Here is a 23,267-nt window from a genome sequence, read left to right as displayed (position 1 = left end):
ACAGAGGAGGGTAGTTTTTGATAATGGCCACTTTTTTTGCCACTTTGATTTTTTAAAAGATACTTAAAAGGCAAGTTGTGATTACTTCTATGAGATGCAGGACAGCAGACCAATAACTTGGGGGGGGGGAGCTCTAGTCATTAAATAGCTCATTTTTGCAGAGAAAATGTTTTAAAGCATTTTCTAGTTGCTTTACACAAGTCTAGAACAAACTCCCATTATCACCACCAGTGGGCTATAAGCCATTCTCTTCCTCTGATCTCATTCACATTCACTTCTTCCAGAAAGACACTCTGCTTCTGGAGAATGATAATCAAAGGCATTACACCAAATGGCAACAGCAGTGGATATAAGTAAAGTGGCCCTGGGTCTTCCCTATAGAACATAGACTGAATAGAGGCAAAAATCCAAAGTTCTAGCCTTGTCTCTGATACTAGTTTGCTATGTGACTTAAGGCATCTTGCTTCTCTTGTCATTATGTGCAAAATGAAGGTTTTCCAACATCTCGAAGGTCTTGTCCTAAAATTCTATAGCTAATTCCCAATTGTCTTACTACTATACCACCATATGAGATATTGTAATACCACAGCGTTAACAAGGACCACTTGGATGTCCAAACAATTTCAACCTCTAAATTAAGTAACTTTTTTTTGTTGTTGTTTCTTTTAATCTACCATATCAATCACCTTACTGTAGAAAATACTACTTTTACATTGTCACATAAAGGTCATTTTTATTGAGCAAAGATCTGTCATAATGTGAAAAATCTCAAAGTCTAAAATATCATCCATTCTACATATACACACAATAGATATCTCCACTATATATGCGTGTGTATGACTATATCCACCATATCTCCACTATGCATAAAATATATGATATATATATATATATATATATATACACACACACACACACACATAAAATCAAAAGTAAATGGTAACACATGTAACCTACTGCTATCAATTAACACTAACCCAAAGCCTATTTGAATAAAAATAGATATGTGATTGTAAGAAAGGAAATATACTAAAATTAAAAGGAGGGGAAAAAAAAGGAGTCAATTTCAAGGGAGGAGAGAACCTTAGGTTGAGGCAGGTAAAAGCACTAAATTTGGAAGTCCAAATGACCTGAGTTTGAATTTCTACCCCAGTAACTTATTAGTTTTGTGACCCTGAACAAATCATTTTAACTTCTCTCAGCCTTATTCTCCTTATCTGTAAAATAAAAGAGGTGGACTTGATTTGCTCTCCAAACCTATTTTTTTTTATAAATAAGACTTAAGAAATAACTAGTTTTCTCTTCTGACATATTATAAAATCTTCTGCTGGTACACTTCAGGAAGCAAAATGTATTTATTTTCCTTCAAGAAGTCCTATTACATTTTTACATCATCAATAACATACTCAGTTCTGCATTTGCATAACTTCATTCTTTAAAAAAAAAATAATTCTTCTATACACCTCCGCCTACTTCACTGGACTACAGTGTATCTGGTAAGTTTTTTATTTCTTTTCTTTTTTTTTTTTTTTTTTTTTGCTGAGGCAATTGGGATTAAGTAATTTGCTCAAGGTCACACAGCTAGGAAGTGATAAGCGTCTGAGAACAGATTTGAACTCAGATCCTCCCGACTTCAACTATTTAAAATGATTTTACAAAAAAGAAAAAAAATCACAAGCAAAATGCCCAAGATGAAGTAAACTGCAATTTTAAAAAATGGGGAAAGTGACTCATTTTGTCTGAATATTTACAAAATTACAGAATAAAAGGCAAAAGGTTATCACAAATGGACTATTTTGCATATTTAAGCAAGAAAGATGTCCCACAAACAAGTCATAGAGAAAGAATGTGGCAGGAACAAGAAAGGCAAATTTAGTACAGAATGATAAAAAATAAAAAAAATAAATAAAAAAGCAAGAGCATATATCAAAAGAAGTTTGAGATATATATGTCAAAATAACTCTAAGTAGAAATTTATCAATAAATCAATTATTTATTGGTGGCGTTCTTTTACTCTACCATATGTACTTTTCTTTCTTCTTAATTCTATTTTCTTAACCTTATGATTCTATAAACTCTACTGCCTTTTTTAAAAAAAAAAAACTTTCTCTTTGATATTGTGTGTTGTAGTTTAGTCATTTTCCAGTCACATTAAACTCTTTGTGACTCATTTTGGGGTTTTCTTGGCAAACAGAATGAAATAGTTTGGCATTTTCTTCTCTAGCTCATTTTACAAATGAGAAAAGTAAGAAAAACAGGTTAAGTGACTTACCCAGGATCACTTAGCTAGTGTGACCTGAGATCAAATTTGAATACAGAAAGATGATGCTTCCTGATTCCAAGCCATTCAATCTTATAATAGGAAAAATTTTTTAAATTATAGCTTTTTATTGATAGAACATATGCATAGATAATTTTACAGCACTGTCCCTTGTACTCACTTCTGTTCCAACTTTTCCCTTCTCTCCCTCCATCCCCTCCCCTACATAGCAGGCAGTCTTATACATGTTAAACTTGTTAAAGTGTATCCTAGAAACAATATATGTGTGTGGATCCATACAGTTCTTTTTTTGCAAAAGAAAAATTGGATTTTAAAGGTAAAAATAACCTGGGAAGAAAAACAAAAATGCAAGTAGTCCACATTCATTTCCTCTGTCCATCACTGATCAACTGTAACTGAATTGGATCTTCTCATTGTTGAAGACATCCACTTCCCTCAGAATACATCCTCATACAATATCATTGTTGAAGTGTATAATGATCTCCTGGTTCTGCTCATTTCACTTAGCATCAGTTCATGTAAATTTCTCCAAGCCTCTCTGTATTCTTCCTGCTGGTCATTTCTTACAGAACAATAATATTCCATAATTCTCCAATTCTCCACAATTCTCCAATTGATGGACATCCACTCAGTTTCCAGTTTCTGGCCACTACAAAAAGGGCTGCCACAAACATTCTTGCACATACAGGTCCCTTTCCCTTCTTTAGTAGCCCAGTAGTAACACTGCTGGATCAAAGGGTGTGCACAGTTTGATAACTTTTTGAGCATAGTTCCAAATTGCTCTCCAGAATGGTTGGATCCATTCACAGTTCCACCAACAATGTATTAGTGTCCTAGTTTTCCCACATCCCCTCCAACATTCATCATTATTTGTTCCTGTCACCTTAGCCAATATGACAGGTGTGTAGTGGTATCTCAGAGTTGTCTTAATTTGCATTTCTCTGATCAGTAGTGATTTGGAACACCCTTTCATATGAGTGGAAATAGCTTCAATTTCATCATCTGAGAATTGTCTGTTCATATCCTTTGACCATTTATCAATTGGAGAATGGCTTGATTTCTTATAAATTAGAGTTAATTCTCTGTTTATTTTGGAAATGAGGTCTTTATCATAACCTTTAACTCTAAAAATGTTTTCCTAGTTTACAATAGGAAATTTTAAGCTCGGCATTTCTTTATTCTGATTCATTCTAATTCACCCACTATTTTATAAGACACAGAGACAAGGCAGGAACAGGAAAGGGGAACGATGAGGGTCACCAACAATCTGCTAGGTCATTCTCAACCCACAGACCATTTCTGGGAAAATGCTAGACTAAGTACAAAAGTCATCAGTGACACTAAGAGAAAAATTAGGAAGACAGAGATTCTTTCAGTCTTCCCTCCTCTTCACACTTCCCACCTCTATTCATCAAGCCTCCATCTGAAAAGCAATTATCCATTCCACAAAGGAAAAAAAGCACTGACATCACAATTTTAAGGCATATTACTAAGAATTATCTCAGAACACCTCTGTATTTCACAGAATGGAGAAAAAAAGAGCAGAAACTGAGATTCAAGGGGATGGGGGAGGGAGTCCTCAGTCAGAAGCTTGAAGAATCTTGATCCTCCTCCCTAGTAACCAAGCATCTTACAGTACAACTGATTGAATATTTTCAGTTAACCTACAGTTAAATTTCTCCCAGCCTCTAATTTGCATGGCTGCACACAGCCATGTGCAAAATTAGGTTTTTATTGTCATATATCTATATTTCTAGACTCATATACGTTTTGCCAGAAGGTTCTTCAGCTTGGAAGAAAGGTCCTGACAAAGTCTTCCTGTTGTACTGGCAGGGACTGAGAAACTAATGTCACTTCCACTCTAAAATTACAGCATAGGTTCTTAATCTTTTGATACTCATAAACTCCTTTGACATGGTAAAGCCTACAGACCTCTTCTCAAAATGTTTTTAAATGCATGAAACAAAATATATGAGACTACAAAGAAAACCAATCATGTTGACACAGTTACCAAAATATTTTAAATAAGTTCAAGAACCCCAATTTAAGATACTTGCATTAAAAAAAAAAACCTAGAAATGTTCATCAACACCAAACCACATTTTAAAAATATATACCTGGGCAAACATATGTACAAGAATGTGTAGTTGGGAAAAAGTATGATCAAGATCAATATGCCACTATACAGTGAAAGATACTGTAGAAGAATAAATCTGATGAATAAAAAAGCTGCTCCTTGTACTTCCTTTTACTTAATTTTATCTTTTAGATTAAAGATTTTCTTTCCTTCCTGCCCTCCAATTCTTTGAAAAAAATAAATAAATAAAACAAAACGCTTGTAAATAAAAATTTGTGGTCAAACAAAACACATTTTCACAATGGCTATTTCCAAAACAAAAGTAAACTAAAAAAACAACTGTCTTCATTGTACTTTGCAAATGTTTATATATACCACCATCTCTCCAATTATTTAAAACAACTGGATCTTCTAACTCCTGTGAGCCATAACAGATGTTTGAAATTCACCAGACAAAAATTAAAAAAAGATTAATAAGCATTCAAAAATCTTTGTTTTACACACACACACACACACACACACACACACACACACACACACACACACACACACACACCCCATGAGCAAAAGGATGAACAAATACATCCCCCATAATAAAAATGATACTAAATAGGCTGTTTTGTCACAGCTTTAAAGGATTTGCACAGATTTATCAATATTCCTTGGATGGATATGTACATATTTCCACATAACTTGCCTCACATAATTATTCAGCTGCCAAGTCGCATATTAAGTAAGATAACTCGCACTGGCTCCCTACAACTCACACAATCACCACTGTAGTAACCTCATCACTTCTTGCCTAGAATATTGAAATATTCTCTGGAATGCTCTCCTTCCTCACTCTTCTATCTCAGAATCCTTGGGTATTTTTCCCCTAATTCACACCTTTTATGTTTTCTCCCCCATTACAATGTAAGGTTTTTAAGGAATTTTTTTTGCAATTTTTTTTTTTTTTTTTTGGTATTTCCAGCACCTAGCATGATACCTAACACATAGTAATGAGTTAAATAAAAGCTTGCTAAATAACTATCTGTTGATTACCATTTCTTAACAGTTTCTGGAGCCAGAAATGTATAGTTATTTGCCACTGCATAGTGTTGAAAAAAATTAAAGTTTTATTAACAATTGTTCTTCAGTCCCATCTACCTACCTAATCTTCCATTCATTCTTATCTCATAATCTCCCCTACTTTTCCTTGAACTATTTTGCCACTTAGATGATCAGTCAGTAACCAATAAGCATTTGTTATGTACCTTCAATTTTCAAAGTACTTTGCTAAGCGCTGGTGGTATAAAAAAGGGCAAAAGTTAGTCCCTGGGTCCTAAAGGAACTCACGTTCTATTTTAAAAAAAATTTTAATATGCCTAATATTTTTTTTCTTCATTATGTGTAAAAGAAATTTTAACATTCCATTTTGAAACTCATGAGTTCCAAATTCTTTCTCTTCCTTCCTCCCCATCCACCCTTTTCACTAAGAACGTCAGCAATTCCATTTAGGCTATACATGTTTAGTCATGCAAAGCATATTTCCAAATTAGTCATGATGTTAAAGAAAATAACAACACCAACAATAATAACAAAACCTTCTAGAAAAATAAGCTTTTTTAAAAAGTATGCTTCAATCTGTACTCAGACACCATCAGTGTCTGGATGGATAGAATTCTTCATAAATCTTTCAGAGTTGTATTCTGGGATCCTGGAACATAAATCAGTCCATTTTGCTATGGACTTTGATAACTCATTTCCTAAACCAAAAACTTAAAATGAAATTTTCAAAAATTGTATTACTTTGCCCTTAATTTTTATTCCTCTCCTGTGACCCAGCATAACAAAATATACATTCAACTCATCAGGTTTTTCATTTGAATTCTTCCCTTAATTTTTTTAATGTAGTAATATATTAGGAACCAAGTATTCATTAGAGATGGCATGCCGATCAATCTGCCAGTTTTAGCATGAAAATACAAATTGGGTGGGGGAGGAGTAAATAAGTAAATACAACCATTTCATTAAACCTTTTAGAACATGGGTCATAGATCATGCCATATCAGTTAAAGGTACCAGGGATGTTCGTCTTACAGAAAGCAAAAGCATTATTGATAGCTCTCTTCAAGTATCTTAAGCCCTGTCACCTTGAAAAAGGGGAAAGGGAACAAACATTTATTAAGCCTTTACTGTATGGTAGGCACTGTATTCTCAGCACTTTATAAACAGTATCTCATTTAACTGGAAAAGAGAACAGACTTCTTTTGGTTCCCAAGACAGAAGTAGGAAACAGGCAAAAGTTATAGAGACAAAATCTCTTAAATAATTAAGAGTTGTGCAAATGGAAGGGGAAGTCTGGAGAGGGGCTTTGCCCCATCATTAGAGACATTATAGCAAAGGCTAAATAATCATTTTCGAATATGTTATGAAGGGATATCTTATTCAGATATAGCCTGGATGACATGACTTCTGTATCTCTGAGGTTTAGAAATCCAGTGTTAAACTGAACAATTCTTTTCATAAATGTTAAACTTGGGATGAGGGAAACACTTAAATTTTAGGATGAAATTTTCTGTACTACTGAATTTACTACACTAATTACTTTGGTTTGTAATGTTATGAAATCTCAGAAAAGATTAATCTAAATATTCTAATGAAATCAATCAATCAACTTTTATTAAGTACCTACTATATGCCAGGCACTATAAAAAGGGACCTTAATATCAACAAAATAATATAATGTAATTCAGAGATTACCTTCAGTGTGTAGAATGTGCTGCACGTTATGGTTTATAACTTAGGACTTGGCCAGTAGCCCAGGTTCATATAGTTTACACAGAAATAATAATCACATTTTTAGCCCATGCAACATGCATCTTATTAAAATGCCAATTTAAGAAACTAGAGACTGAGGATCACCAACATCACTACCACCACATGATAACACATGAAACCTTAGAAAAACAAAACTCCCTTAATAGAACTGAATCACTTCCAGGGTGGGTCTTTAAGGCTGCCTGACAGTGCACACAAATACTATCATTGGAACAAAACCAAAGGGTCACAGCTGTAATACATCTGCCACTGCAGCTCTAAGTGTTCCAAGAGCATTTCTCTCCTTTGAGTAAAATTCTTCAGTAAGCCAAAACAAGAGTCATGTCTCCCTCTCCTCTCCTCCTTATCCGATCCCTTGTATCTATCTTGTGGATGCCTACACTCTCCTTCCTCAAATTCTGGATTCATTTAAAAAGCTGAACTTGTGGGTTATATGGTTACTGTAATACAGCCAAATAGCAAAAGAGAGCAGATGAAACTTGGAAAAATAATAAAAAATAGAATTTGAGATTCATTGAAAACAAAACAAAAAACCTGAATATAAATTGATCTGAATAAATTGTCCATTAAAAAACAAAACAAAAACAACCTGAAAATAAATTGTTCTAAATGATTAATTTTTAAGGAATTCCCTAAAATCAAATTGTCCAAGTTGTAAAGATAATAAGTTATATTTGGATTAGCAGAATTTAATTTAAAAAAACATCTCTTGAGTTACACTAAATTAATCCAATCTAGATCAATAAAACCATGACAAATCCATAAAATAGTTTGTCCAAACTTGAGATCACTGTAAATTAGCAAGAAAAACAAGAATCAAAATTAATTCAAGTTATGAATTAAGTCCACTATAAGTTAGAAAATTTATTCCAGTACCAACATACCAAGAGACAATTCCAAATGTTGTGGATGATGTGCTCTTGAATAAGTTTCTATAGAAACATTGCTATATAAATATTACTTCCACAGTCAAGATTAATCCAATAAGTACTTCTCTGATTTATTTTCACTGTGCCTTCTGAAACACAATTATCTTTCCAAAATCTGGGTCCTGATACTCCTAAATGTAAAAGTTGAGTACAGGATAGTTGCTGGTTATGACTGATGTCACAGATTCTCAAACATTCCCAGACTAAGTTTCTTTCAGTAAAAGTATAAAGTTCTTCCCCTCTTCCAACAAAAACTGATTCTAACAAATACAAATACAATAAAAGGAAATAAATCAGACTAATTACTTAGTAAGTGACCCACTTGGACTATTTTCTAAAAACTAGGTAAGCTAAACTGTAAAATCTCTGTGCCAACAAGGAAAGATCAACAATTCAGTATGCTAACTACCACTTATTACACAATGAATTTGGCAGCCTTAGTTTCAGACCAGTTTCAGAAATTCTTGTTGGTGCTATCAGATCACAGTGACCTATTAAAGGCATAGTCTTTTTAAAAATTAATAGTATTATTGTTACTTGGAAGTTTCAAGATAATAATACAGATCTAAGGGTTAAAACCAAATTAAAGAGGATCAGGACTTGATAAATTTCTAATGCTGCTATAATATTTTGGAATAGCTCATTTTTGCAAGTCCCCTACAACTCCTTAGAATATAGTCTCCTAAGAACTACATACGAGATATGTTGAATGTTAGAAAATTTCATCACACTGTGGGCAACTGTCTCTAAAGTTAGGCTAGATCACTAATGATCATCATTTTCATCATCATCATCATCATCATCATCATTCTTACATTGTTACTAGGCCTGTATTCCCAGCCTTCCAGTATGATAGGTAGGCCCTGCTAAAGTTTATGCTTCATTTGCACAGCTTTCAATAATCCAAATTCATCCTCATGACATCATGGGGCACGCAAGTAGAATAATACAAAGAAATAAATGCTGAGAGTATAATAACCATAGTGAGAAGTGCTATGGTAGTTCACACACACACAAAAAAAGTGAGATTAGAGTAGATTTTCTTTTTTTTTAGAAGTTTTTTCCACAGTATATATGCATGAGTAATTTTTTTATATTATCCCTTGTATTCATTTTTCCAAATTATCCCTCCCTCCCTCTACTCCCTCCCCCTGATGACAGGCAATCCCATACATTTTACAAGTGTTACAATATAACCTAGATACAATATGTGTGTGTAAATACCATTTTCTTGTTGCACATTAATTATTAGCTTCCGAAGGTATAAGTAACCTGGGTAGATAGACAGCAGTACTAACAATTTACATTCACTTCCCAGTGTTTCTTCTCTGGGTGTAGTTATTTCTGTCCATCATTGATCAACTGGAAGTGAGTTGGATCTTCTTTATGTTGAAGATCTCCATAGAGTAGATTTTCAAGGGTGAATGAATCTCTGTGGAGAAAACTGTTCATGAAGATGGCTTTGAAGAGTAGATAAACTGAAGTATGGGAAGAGCAGGATGTTCAAAATGATGAAGAGTGCAACATGAAAACTGATTTGAATAAAGGACATGATTTGTATAACAATAAACAATAAACCAATATGGCTAAAGATGATGAAATGTGAAGGAGAAAAACTTATGAAAGTCAACTGTGGGTCAGGTTAACAAGACTGAAGCATATCTTTTATATGATAATAAAGAACTAGATTAAAGAACTTGTTTGATAAAATGACATGACAGAAATAGGATTTTAGGAAGATTAATCTGGTAGTAGGCCAAAGTACTCACTTTAGTTCAATTAAATATTTTATCAGGACCATATAATGCCCAAGATCTTTCAGCCACTAAACAAAGAACCTTTATATATCAACACTACCCAATGTTGTTTCAGGATCATCACATCTGTATGTGTTATACTATTCTCACATCATGAACTAAAAGAGAGAAATACGGCTCCATATGTGATCTTTGCCTCTTCCATCTGCTGGGGGGAAATTATATAATCATCTCTTCAAAAGGTGACACTGCTAAGAATCTATTGTAAAAGTCTTTATTTAGCATTTTCCCTGCTTATAAAACCATCACTCATCTTAACAAATAAGTAAACATGCAAAAAAATTGTACAATACCATATTCATGAGCAAATATATAGACATAAGCAAAAGAGAATTAAGAACATTGACATTAGCAATACTAGGTGCCACAGCTAAAGCTTAATAAGGAAATAAAATTTGGAAATCTGGTTAGGTTGCTTTAAGAGACAAAAACTAACCATAGTGGTTCTTGCTATTAAGGTAATGTTCCCCTACAAAGATATGTAGTATAAAAAAATTATTATCATTAGACAAGGAATTAGTTCTTGCTGTTTTATTACTGTTGGTTGCCAGCATTCTCCTGAAAATATCTAATCTCAGGTAGTAACCACAATAGGACATTTGAAGGTACTGAGCAAATAAGGGGACAAGCTTCACTCCACACAGATATTGACAATGAGGAAAGGGAAAGATGAATTGGAGCACCATCTTAGCACACACTTTCCCTCCTACCAGTAACTGCCTGGGATCTTCTTCCTGAGCTTTCTGAAGCAACCAGTGACAGGGAATGTAGGAATAGAGGAAGATGCTAAGCCTATTTTTCCTTAGCATCTTCCCATATTCCAGCATTCCCTGTCACTGATTGCCTACTATCTCCATCATCCAAACCAGATCTTGCTTACTAGACTAGTTGAGAGCCAATGTGATAAAGTACCGGGGAGACCTAGATTTGAATCCCATTTTGGACACCTAGGAGCCATGTGGCTAGGGGAGAAGTGTTCTCAGTCTCTCTGGATCTCAGCTTCAATGTACAATATACAGAAGCCTGCCTCAACAAAGAATCTTCATTACAATGTGGTGAAATCAGCCAATAGGCATTCTTGAAGTGCTTACTGTGTCAGGTATTGTGCTAAACAAAGAAGATACAAAGAAAAAGAGGGGGGAAATACAACAGTCCCTGAAACTGAATAGACAAGAAGGAAAATAGCCTTAGAGTGGAAGGAACTAGAATGGAAAGATGGAAGGAGAGATACCGAAAGGCCTCCTTCAGGTATGATATTTAAATTAAATCTTGAAACAATGCAGATGGCTTCATATGCCTATGGTGAATTGCTTGCATTCTCAATGAGGGGTTGGGAAGGAAGTTTCCTTCCTGGAAGGAAGATCTGGAAATCAAAGTTTTAAAAACTAATGTTAAAAATTGTTTTTACATGTAACTGGGGAAAAATAAAATACTAAGTTTAAAAAAATTTTAGAAAGAAAATACAAGGAATTAAGAAGGTAGATGTGCGAAGAGTACACCTATTAGGAAAAGGGGACAATATATAATGTGTGAAAGTTTGAAATTAAAAAGTTAGTTTGAGTACTAGCAGGTTGATCGATGTGGCTGGACCACAGAATGTATGGAGAGGAGTTAAGAATAAGAAGGTTACAAATATAACAAAGGGAATGGTTGTTGAAAAATTCAAATGTCAAACACAAGAGTTTATATTTGGTCCTAAAGTATGCAATATGGTGCCACTAACATTAGTTGATAGTGGGAAGAGGGTGACAAGTCAGATCTGCCCTACTGGAAATTCACTCAGTCAACTGTGTGGAAGATGGTGTAGAGTGTAGAGAAAACAAGGGCAGGAAGAACAATGAGGAGCTTACTTCAGTAGTCCAGGTGAGGGATAATATGGGACTGAACAAGAGTGGAAATTAAGAGTGTAGAAGTAGTAAATAAGAGATGTTATAAAAGGCAAAAACAAGATCATATGGTAATTTAGTCAATATAGGGAACAAGTGAGAGTGAGAACAAATGGACATTCAGTATCTTCTCAAAAATTAGTGGTGAGGAGGAGCCATCTATATCCAGACTTGAAAATATTTTTAAAAGTGGAAATGTTTTGGGTGACTTCATATATTATAAAAGGTATCATATTTCTTGCTTTCTCGATGAGTGTGGAAGAAGCTGGAGAGAGAGATATAACTGGGAAATGAAAACAAATTAAAAATAATTCTAATTATTAGGCAATTTCAAGATAAACTTTGTCTCCATCCATTCTAATAATCTAGTAGAATAGATTAATAATAGATGCACAAATGCTCTTACATTCTAGACTCTGCTCTATATCTTCCCATAAATTGACTACAAGGGTTTCCACTAAAAATCTTGGCCTTCCTCAAAATGAACTTGATATTTCAAAAATAATAATGATGTACATGCTATTCATGGCCAAGTCAAATCCACCACTATTGCCCTCTGGATGGATCAATCCTCAACTTGATTCTTCAGAAGCAATAGTAGGCACTTTATAAACTGCTCATCAATTGACTTACTGGGCCCTGATTTACAGTCATTTAACATCAAAAGAAATAGGTTAGTGTTTAAAAAGAGGGTGCTTTGTTTCTAGGAAAAGTTGGGAATATTTCAATGTCAAATCAACCAATAAATATTTATAAAGATGTGACAGGGAACAACATTGGAATTGCTTTGGGAAGGGAGCATTGCTGACAGAAATGTGAACTAGTCTAAACATTCTGGATATTAATTTGCAATTATGCAAGAAAAATGACCTTTTCATATCCTTTAATCCAAAAATAATCCTACAGAGGATAAGGCACCAGTTCACTTAGATATTCTCTGTATTTCTGAATCTCTCATGTTTTTGACATTTTTACCATATAATACTTTATTATATTCATATACATCAGTCTTTTTCAATCATCTCCCAATCCAAAAGTACTATGCTCCTAAAGCATCCACTTTGTTTTCAAGTTTATTTTGTTTGCTTGTTGCTACAAAAAGTAGTTCTAGAAATATTTTGGTCTATATTGAATGTTTGTTTGTATTTTTACTTCCTCAGGAAGTCACAGCATATTAATGTAATAGATTGTTATTTGGTATATGAAGAGAAAATAGAAGAAATGGAGAAAGCAAGAAGAATATTTCTATGAATTGATGCAGTGTGAAATAATTAGTGAAAAATATACCCCATGTTTCTAACAATGTAAATGAAAAAAATCACTAAGAGGAAGTCAAATTCTGAATAATTGAGAAATCACTAGAGGATATGGAGAACCAATGATGAAATGTACTTCCTTAATCACTACAGAAAGGCAGATGACAGGATGCTGACTGCAGTGCCATTTACAGTCACAATATAACGTATTCTGCCTTAAATTCACTTATCACAAGGGAAGATACAACCTGGGAGGAAGGATAATAGGAATGTGGTTTTTTTTTCCTCCCAGAAATTACTATAATGTGAAACAAAAGAAAATCAGTGAACTAGCTTTCTCAAACTTGTTAAAGTCAGTCAGTCAATAAACACTTATTAAGCACCAATTGTGTGCCAGGAACTATATGAAGTTTTGCACATACTCAGTTCTTATTTTATTACAATGGTTTCTTCTGAGGCAATGGGTGGCACAGTGAATATAGCATGAGACTGGAGTTAGAAGGACCAGAGTTCAAATTTGATCTCAAACATTATTAGACCTAGGAAAGTCATTAATATCTATCAGCTTCAGTTTCCTCAAAAGGTAATAACAATATCTATTCCACAGGGTTGTTTTGAGGATCAAATGAGATAATTTTTATAAAATATTTGGTACAGTGCATGGCATATGGTAGATACTATATCATAACAGTTAATATTTATACAGTACATTATGTGCCAGATACTGTGCTGGATGCTTTATAATTAAATATTTATAATATAAACACTTATTCTCTTCCCTTCTTTGTCTTGCTATTTATAATGTATATTTTTGCATTTATTGTATCAAGGAACATCCAGAATGACTAATCTATCTTTTTTACTTAAATCTGCAAGCAATAAGCTGCCAAGTTTTCTATTAATTTTGACCTTTCCACTAAGTACATCTAAATGATGGGTGTCCCAAGGCATAACTTTCAAGACATATCCATAATAACATCCTTCTGAAGAATTCAATTATTCAATTATTTTCCTAACAGGAGTAATTCCTCATTAAGGGAATCTTACTTAACATTTCTGGAGTAACTTGTGGGCAGTATGTCCCAGCATGAAGTAGGCATTTACCATGCAATGACCTGATCCTAGTATCCTTTCCAAAATCACCCAGCCTCTCCAGATGCTCCATATGTTTATAGTAATTCACTTTAAATGTTATATTTTATAACTTAGAAGTCCAATTTCATGATGGAAATGTCAAGCAGATTTTTTTTTGTTTTAGTCTTCACTTAATTAAAAGACTAAGACTGGTTATTGAATTGGAATGTATATAGCTGCCACCTGAAATATTGTTAGAACGTGTATAACTCTGAAAACAAGTCTTTTAAACAAGAAGCTTACTTCTAACAGTCAAATATGATAATTTTTAAAAGCCAACTGTAAATAAAAGCTTAATGTTTTTTCTGTTAAATGAGTCAAATTTAACTGATGTTCCTATTACATAAGCAAATATCTGTGACCACACCTAAATATATGAAGAAGTCTGTACTTTGAACTCGTACAAAGATCACTAGGATGAAGAAGGAAGAAACTCAAGACCCATCTGCATGCACTAAGTCAAAAAAAAATTTTAAAGGACCCACTTTAAGTAAGATGAGCATCACTGTCAAGCTACCTCTACAACTTCATTAAAATGCCATGCCATAATTTAAACATACACAACTGACAGCTCTGAGTAGAGTACAAAGGAAGACAGGGACACATTTTTCAGAGTTGCAAAAATGTCATCTGCAGTATGTCTCATGCCCAGTTATAAAGGCACTTCTTTGGCTCCAACAAAGGGAACAATGTTTCCCACTAGGATGTTACATACAAGGCTATTAAATTGCTGAAAGAAATAGGGTAGTAAAAATCAACAGAGAACAGATCTGAGAGTGCATGGGAGTCTAGGGAGAAATTATAAGAAACTGCTAGCCACTTAAGGTTCTGTGAAAGAAAGTAAAATAAAAAATTGCTTAAAATGTTTTTGTTTGGAGGCAAATTTCAAATATTAATGCAAAACTAGAAAATCAGGAAAATTACCTCTTGTCTCCATAAGAGGCAACCAGACAAAGTAGCTTAAGAGCCAGGGTTAGAATCAAGAAAATTTCTATTTGGAGACAGTAGAATTTGATTCCAATTACCCTACGTGATCTTGGCAGATCACTTAAAACCTCAAGCTCAGTTTGTGGGGTTTGGACTGAATAATGAGTCAGGCAGCAAGTATTTATTAAGCATAGTACTAGGCACTAATACTCACACAAAAAGGCAAAAGACTGCTCTAGAGGAGCTCACAATCAATTGGAGAGCAAGGAAACCAACATGTACAAATAAGCTTATATAGGGAACAAGTAGGAAATAATTAACAGAAGGAAAGCACTATGATTGAGAAAGAATAGAGAAAGGCTTCCTGGGGAAAGGCAGAGAGGTTCCCTCTAGGTCAAAATCTATAGATACTATATTTGACACTTAGCTGAGTGTGCCAGAACAAATCACTTAACTTCTGTGCCTCTGGCAATCTCCAGGACCTAGTTACTAAATTATAGACTGGTTGTGCTCAGGAATTCCCTCATGCAGAAGAAATCATGGATCCTTTGTGAGTAACTGACTCTCATACATCACCATAACAACAACAATAATAATAATAACAATAACAACAAAGATAGCAGTTAACATTTATTTGGCACTTAACTACATATCAGGTACTGCTGCTAAGCTCTTTCTAATAACTACTTCATTCAATTCTTACAACATTCCAGAGAGGATGGGGCTATTATCTCAATTTTATAAATAAGGTAAAGGGGCAAACAAGTTAAGTGACTTGCTCACAGTCAAACTAGTGTTTGAGAACACATTTGAACTCAGGTTTTTCTTATTCTAGATCTCATGTTCTATCCATTAGCAGTTCCTAAGTTATTTGGTGTTAATTTGTGAATTAAAAGCAACTTGTATATTAAAAATATATCTATATACATACGTGCCCTTATATACATATATATTCTGCTAATGTATATACATATACATTCTGCTAAAATGTAAACTCTGCTAAAGCAATGAATACGTGCCTTATATTTCTTCATTCCTACAAAAAAAATATAAATTTTGAAAGGAGAGTCTTATTTGTACTTGTCTTTCGTTAAGTACTTAACAATTGTCGATTTCTCCTACCTCAGCATAAATAAATGTTTGACAGATTCTGAATAGTATTTTTGTTCAAATACTACTTTATGTATAGATAGTGCTGTAAAAGATAAGAAACGTAACTTTTCCAAGGAACCTGTATTAAAATCCTGCTCAAATAAATTCTTAATATCGTAGATGTAAGATCATGAGCAAGTCCCAACTCTCAGAGCCTCAGCTTCATTTGTAAAATAATAATAATAATATTTGTGACTATTAACCTAACAGATTTATTTAAAATTCCAAGTATAAGAATTATTATTCTTCATTTGATAGATAGCAAAACTGATTCAGATAAGGGATAAGATAAGGCCTAAGATCACACAGCTAGCAAAGTCAAAGCCAGAATTCCAAAGTAAGACTCCAGTGTTCTTTCCTCTACCCTACATTTATAAACAGGGTATAAAAAATTTAAACCAAATAAAAACCGATTATATATAATATAGGCTTTAGCTTAAATTTTAAACATATGCTTTTAAGAGTCAATTTTATTAAGATTTCTCAAAACTCAACTTCTATATCTTTCAAAATAAGGTTAGTAAAAATATTAAATTGTGTGTAACGGTAGAAAGTCTTTTATGACACTCTTTTTTAAAGATTAAAAAATAATCTAACAAAGAGGGAAGAGAATAAACATTAATTAAATTCCTATTATGTGGCAGGAACAGTAAGTACTAAGCACTTTACAAATATCTCATTTGACAATCCAAGAGCCCTGGGAAGTAGGTCCTATTTTATTGTCCCTGTTTTAGAGTTGAAGAAACTGAGACAATCAGAGGTTAAAAGTCACAAATCTAATTAAGTATCTAAGGATAAATTTTAATTCAGGTCTTCCTGACTCCAGATGCAGCAAAAGTGTTCTTTTGAGCCACTTACTAGCTGCCATTACTCTAGGAGTGGATCAAAGACCAAATATTTTTCAGATATTCAATCATTCATATTCAATATTGACATTTATACTTGATTCTCTAAAATTCACACAGTCTTTGAAAAAATTTGAGAGGAGCTCTCTCAGGTATTCTACAGTAAGTATTCCCAAATAGTGTGTTTATTTGGAGAATACAAAATTTCTTTCTGCCATATGAAATGTGACAATCATAGATTTGGAACTAAAAGGAACCTTAAAAACCGATTATTCCAACTCCTAATTTTGCAATTGGTTTAGAGATGCACAATTTTCTACCCAAGTAAAGGCCAGAGCCAAGATCTGGCATTCAGAATTCTAACCATTTCTCTTCACACAATACCATACTGCCCTCAGAAGGAGGCCTCGCTCCAAATCTCAGATTGGCATTCCCTGGCCACAGCCTTTTTTTCTTCTCAAAGATTCATTTCTCAATACTTGCATTCCCTATTTCATAGGATTCTTGAGAAGTACTTTGCAAACATAAAAAAAAAAATCCTATATAAGTAAGACCTACTGCTTTAATTTAATCTTTCTTCAAATCAAACTTTTGATTGCTAACAAGTTTAAAGGACCAAATATTAAAAATATCCTTTGGATAATGGTCATTCCTTGGCTCATAATTCCTATTTCACAAAGCTGTTATGAGACTATAAAAACTGTGTGTGTCTATCTATATGTGTGTGTACATATGCATATGCATTTATTTACATAAACATATATGCCTTTAATCATTTGCAAACTTTTAACATAAGGTAAAGTCAGTTATTTATGATTATCCCTATCTATCTGAGCATTTCTACATAAGCTTTCAGAGGATGCTTTTATCTCATCTTGTTTACGTTTGGGGATTTTTTTTAGTTAAGAAAGTTAAGTTATATACTATCCATTCATTCCTCAAGAATTTACCGAGACTGAAAAAAGCAGCTGCCTAATATTCTGTAATAATGCTTCATCGCTGAAGTAGGTATTACAGGATGTTCCCAAAGTTTTGGTGAAGTTTTAAACTATTAAACTTTTGAGTCGGCTATCAGGCTTAAAACTTCACTTGGGAAGTGAACCTTTGGGAACACCCTATAGTACCTACTTCCGTGATGGAGCATTAACGCAGAATATTAGGCAGCCACATCCTATACAGTTCTCAGTAAGTGGCTGAGGAATGAGTGGATAGCCTACAGCTTGACTTCTGTAATAAAATACAACATCAATTACTAGAAAGTCGACATGCCAGACTATCAAATCCTGGCTTCACTCCATGAATACTTATTCACTTTCTTCTTTGTAAGGGCGTGGTTTAGCCTCTAACCCATGATTTCATGTGTACTATGTTGGCTCCAATATTGCTGTTGGAGAATGTCCACAGGAAATTAAGATAAACAAAACAGATTTCCATAGCCATTTCCTCCATGTTATTCCAGCTAAACTAGCCCAAGAATAAAACATATATTTTGCAAGTAGTTTGTTGTTGTTTTGTTGGGAGTTGGAGAACAAATAAAAAGTAATGATAATAGCTGGTATTAAAAAAAGAACTTTGACATGTTCAAAGGTTTTTACCTGTCCCCTTATAAGTTTCATCAAAATAGCCCTAGGTCCTAGATACTAAACATATTATTATGCCCAGTTGAAAGATAAGCAAAATAAGGAACAATTCAAGTGACTTGCCCAAAAACACACATACTAGTTTAAAAAAAAAAAAAAATCAGATATAGCATTCAAATTCAGGTGTTCCTGATTCAATAGCTCACCCTCTTTCTATTAAATTCCTTGAAAATTGGGATGGTGCCATCCATTGTCATTTGTATCACTAGCACCTAGCATGTGATCTGGTACATAATAAATACTTACTTACAATGCCAAAAATTGAACAATCATAAGCATTTAATTTTTAAATTAATGATACAGTGAAACTCAAAATTTTTTTTCTAGAAAATGGCTTTGAAATCATTCTTAGAAAAAACATCTTGGAATGTAGAAAAATATTTTATAAGTCAATGTAAAAGCAGAAATATTTAAATATGACATGAGTGTAAATTTTATATGAACTTCTTAAACCAATTTTTCATAGTTATATAAAAAGTAATGCGTGCTTAGTACTTCTAATTATCTTGTTAATTCTCAAAACTTTTTAGAACATCAAAATCTCAAAGCTGAAAGAGACCTTAATGTTCATATTCACTCCAGCATATTTACATATGAATTCCCTCCATAATGTACCAGACAAGATACACAATTATATTCTCTCACTGGAGGCTTAAAACAATCTGGTAAGATGGGTATAACAGGCATTTCCCATATTTTAAAAATGAGGAAACTGAGGCTTAAAGAGTAATTTTTAAATAGTTATTTCAAAGTAGTCACTGAGCCAAGAAAATACTGAAAATAGAACATAAGACTTTTCTGACACCAAACAAGGTTCCTTCAACTATACCACACTGCCTTGTGTGTGAAATAAATAAATAAAATGTACTGGGTTTAAAGTACTTATTAGTAAGTTTTACACCACTTGCTAGTTGTATATCAGGAATTATTTTTATAATTTAGTAAATACAGTAATAGAACTAGTAATAGATCTAGATATAGTAATAATCATTTTTGCTATTTAGTTAACCTGTTAATACTCATGTTTGGATGGAATTGGGAAAAGGAATATTTAAGAAAAAAATCACACTGAAAAATGTAAACCAGTATTTCTATATAAAAGAAAATGGATCCCAGTCATGAAAAATCTCATTTTTTAAAGTACAAAATATGGTCATTTTTAATATTCGATAAAATACCCAAAATTATCAGTTCTCATTTTACAAGGATAAAATTTTTGCACAATAAAATAACACAGTTTTCACCATCTTTAAGATTTCTTTTAGTAAATCTCTAAATAAGCTCTATTTTCATCTTCCCAATTTTCTCTCTCTCTCTCTCTCTCTCTCTCTCTCTCTCTCTCTCTCATGAAGTTTGGTTCAAGATTCTAGAAAGACAAAGTATTAGATATGTCTTTGGGAAATAAACATAAAATAATGCATACATGATATTTTTAGCAGGTGAATATGTGAGAGTTAGGGAGGAACTTGTTTTTTAAAACAAAATCATAGAATGTTATAGTTGCAGAGAGCTTTGAGATCATTCAGCCAAACCACTTCATTTTACAAATATTGTGGCTAAAAAATTCTACACTGAATTGAATGACTGACATTTTTGCTTAAAAAGATTCTATGGGTATTTGCATTTTCTGATACAAAAGGAAACAATAGATAATAGGTGTTAAGAATATGTAGCTGAATTGTACACTATTTCAAAGTCTGATTCTTTTTGTATAGCAAAATAACTCTCTGAACATGTATACATATATTGTATTTAATTTATACTTTAACATATTTAACATGTATTGATCAACCTGCTATCTGGGATAGGGGGAAGGGAGGAAGGAGGGGAAAAATTAGAACAAAAGGTTTGGCAATTGTCAATGTTGTAAAAGTACCCATGCATACATCTGGTAAATAAAAACTATTTAAAGAAAAGAAAGGAAAAAAAAAAAAGAATGTATAGCTGTGCTTCCTAATAATCAATAAACATTTATGGACCTGATAGAAAACAAGCACAAGGTGCACTACTTTGTTTTTCATATTTACACAGGCTTGTAACATTCATTTTACATAGCAATTTTTATATATCAGGGATGAATTTGTCACACATCATTCTGCCAAGTAAAATACACTTTTCCAATCAATAAGACATATGGGTTTCCTTATAGAACCTCTCTCCTTTCGTAATCAGCCCTATTGCACATTGCCCCTTAAAGGTAAAATTCTCAAAACATTATCAAAAATAAAAAAATGATCAACATTAAAAAAATCACTAATGATGATGTATTTCAATTTTTACTAAAAGAAGAATGATCCTGTTCAGGAATAAAGGGCACAGTTTCCCCCTCCCCCCTGCTCAACATAGTATTAGGATCATAGCAAAGTGGTGAGTGGAGAGCTGAGTATAGCCTCAAAAGAATTTTTATATGTAACTTTTACTCCTATCCTCAAACTTAATTTGTACAAAGTCTACATAGAATTCTAAGGTTGTATCTATATAAGCAAAACTGAAGGCCATATAATTTGCCCAGAAACTCGAAACCATCCACCCAGTCTATCCAAATATTTGAAACCAAAAATCTGTACCATCTGGATAGCTGTGTGAAGTCCTCACTGGCTCTAACTATGCTCTTCTTCATTTCCCCTTTGTGATATACAGACATCCTGTTAGAAAGGCTGTGAATGTTTCCAGTTCTAGATCAACAAAACTATAAACAACAAAATCAAGATATAATACATCACATAAACCAAGTACTCTGAAGGAAATACCAACTCACATGGATGGATCCACCCTAATAGATCTGATGTAAAGCCATTAATCTCCTTAGAATTCTGTACTCCAGCCTCTGACAATGCATGTACTATCACCATAGTAGGTACAGAACCTCACTGCTACCATACAATCCAAGGACACCTTGATTGGGATAAAGGCCTTAAATAGCACTGCTGACACAGTTAAAGATAAAGAGCTAATGTAATAGTCAGCCCCAGTTTCATGTAAGGAAATAATGATTAACAAATCTAGTCTAAGGTACACACACATGCATGGATGTATATATGAAGCTTTTCTCCAAAATGTTTTTCCTTTTCCTATAATATTTTCCTAAAGTTATCCTGAATTTACCGGGATCCTTTATAAAACAACTAAACTTTCCATGAGACCTATCAGCATGGAAGTTAGAACTCAAGTATGATGAAAACTGAACCAAAAATATACATATAGGCTGCCTCACGCTATAGTTTTTATTTGTTTGTTTGTTTTTTGGGGGGATAAGATCCAGAGCTTATTTAATTGCCATAGGAAGTTCCCAATGAAGGCTCTCATTCCAATAATGTAACATAACTACTCCTGGGAGTGACATAGGCAGTACCTGTCACAGGCAAAATTTGAATGGAAATTATCCTGACTCCAAATACAAGCTGCTTGTCTCTGATCCTCACCATATGAGGGACAAGAGGAAACATGAGTGGTGTGTCTCCACTTTATTTTTGTGTCTTTTTGTTTTCCTATTCTAAATTTAACTAATGCATTAATTACAATACAATAAATTTAACTAATTTCTATATACAAGGCAAAACAAAAATAGAACTCTATGAAGCTGAAAATCTAATATTATGAAACTAATATTATGAATTATTTGCTTTACTTCTTAAACATATAATGAATTCTGCATGTTATCTCTAAAGATATCCTGCCAATCTGTTTTGTATTTACTTTTCTATTCATTTGTCAATGTTTCAATAATCCTCACTTTTTTCCTTTTTTCAATTTTAGTAACCCAATTTGCTGATCCCTCACATCTTCCTACATCTAAATTGAAAAAAGTAAATTTAAAACCCTCATATAAGCATTACCAAACAAAATAAATCACCACAATGGCTCAGTCCAAAAACATGACTCATTCTACATCCTTACTTCAACACCTCTCTATCAAGCGATGGATTTGTCTCATCATCAATGCTTAGGAATCATAGTTGGACACTGACTGGTTGACCTGATCAGAGATTTCAAGCCTTTCAAAGTGTTGGTTTTTTTTTTTTTTTTAATGATGATGTTATTATGGTATAAATTATACTCATTTAGCACTCATAAATTTTAACAGTTTCCCTAAAACCATCTCTTTCAATTTCAATGGTATAATTCATTATATTCATATATTGTAAGTTTGTTCAATCATTTCCTAATTCCTGGGTAACCATTTAATTACAAGTCCTGTGTTATTACAAAAAAAGTTTCTACATTTTTGTTTTTGCTTATATAAAGTTATTTTTTTTCTTTCTTTGATTCTCTTGGAAGTAAAAGTGATATTACAATGTCAAAGAATATGAACTTTTAGTGTCTTTTGGAGTTCAGCTCCAAATTATTCTCCAGAATAGTTGGAACAATTCACACTTTCACCAATAATATATTAATATGCCTATTTTCCTGTAGCCTTCCAACAATTATTATTTTCCATTTTCATTATCTTTGTGAATCTTACAGATATAAGGCTGAGCCTTAATTATATTAATTTGCATT

The 23,267-nt window shown here is 33.2% G+C and overlaps 1 protein-coding gene across 25 annotated transcripts in view; it reads right to left on the bottom strand.

Annotated features, from left to right (window-relative positions):
• EPB41L2 (erythrocyte membrane protein band 4.1 like 2) overlaps window positions 1-23,267 on the bottom strand; it is a 279,109-nt gene that overhangs the window by 179,431 nt on the left and 76,411 nt on the right. The gene's annotated exons all lie outside the window — the stretch shown is intronic.

The sequence above is a fragment of the Sminthopsis crassicaudata genome, chromosome 4 (genome assembly GCF_048593235.1).
Source record: "Sminthopsis crassicaudata isolate SCR6 chromosome 4, ASM4859323v1, whole genome shotgun sequence".
NCBI lineage: Eukaryota > Metazoa > Chordata > Mammalia > Dasyuromorphia > Dasyuridae > Sminthopsis > Sminthopsis crassicaudata.
The sequence above is the reverse complement of the archived record's forward strand: the minus strand, read 5'-3'. Positions and strand labels throughout refer to the sequence as shown.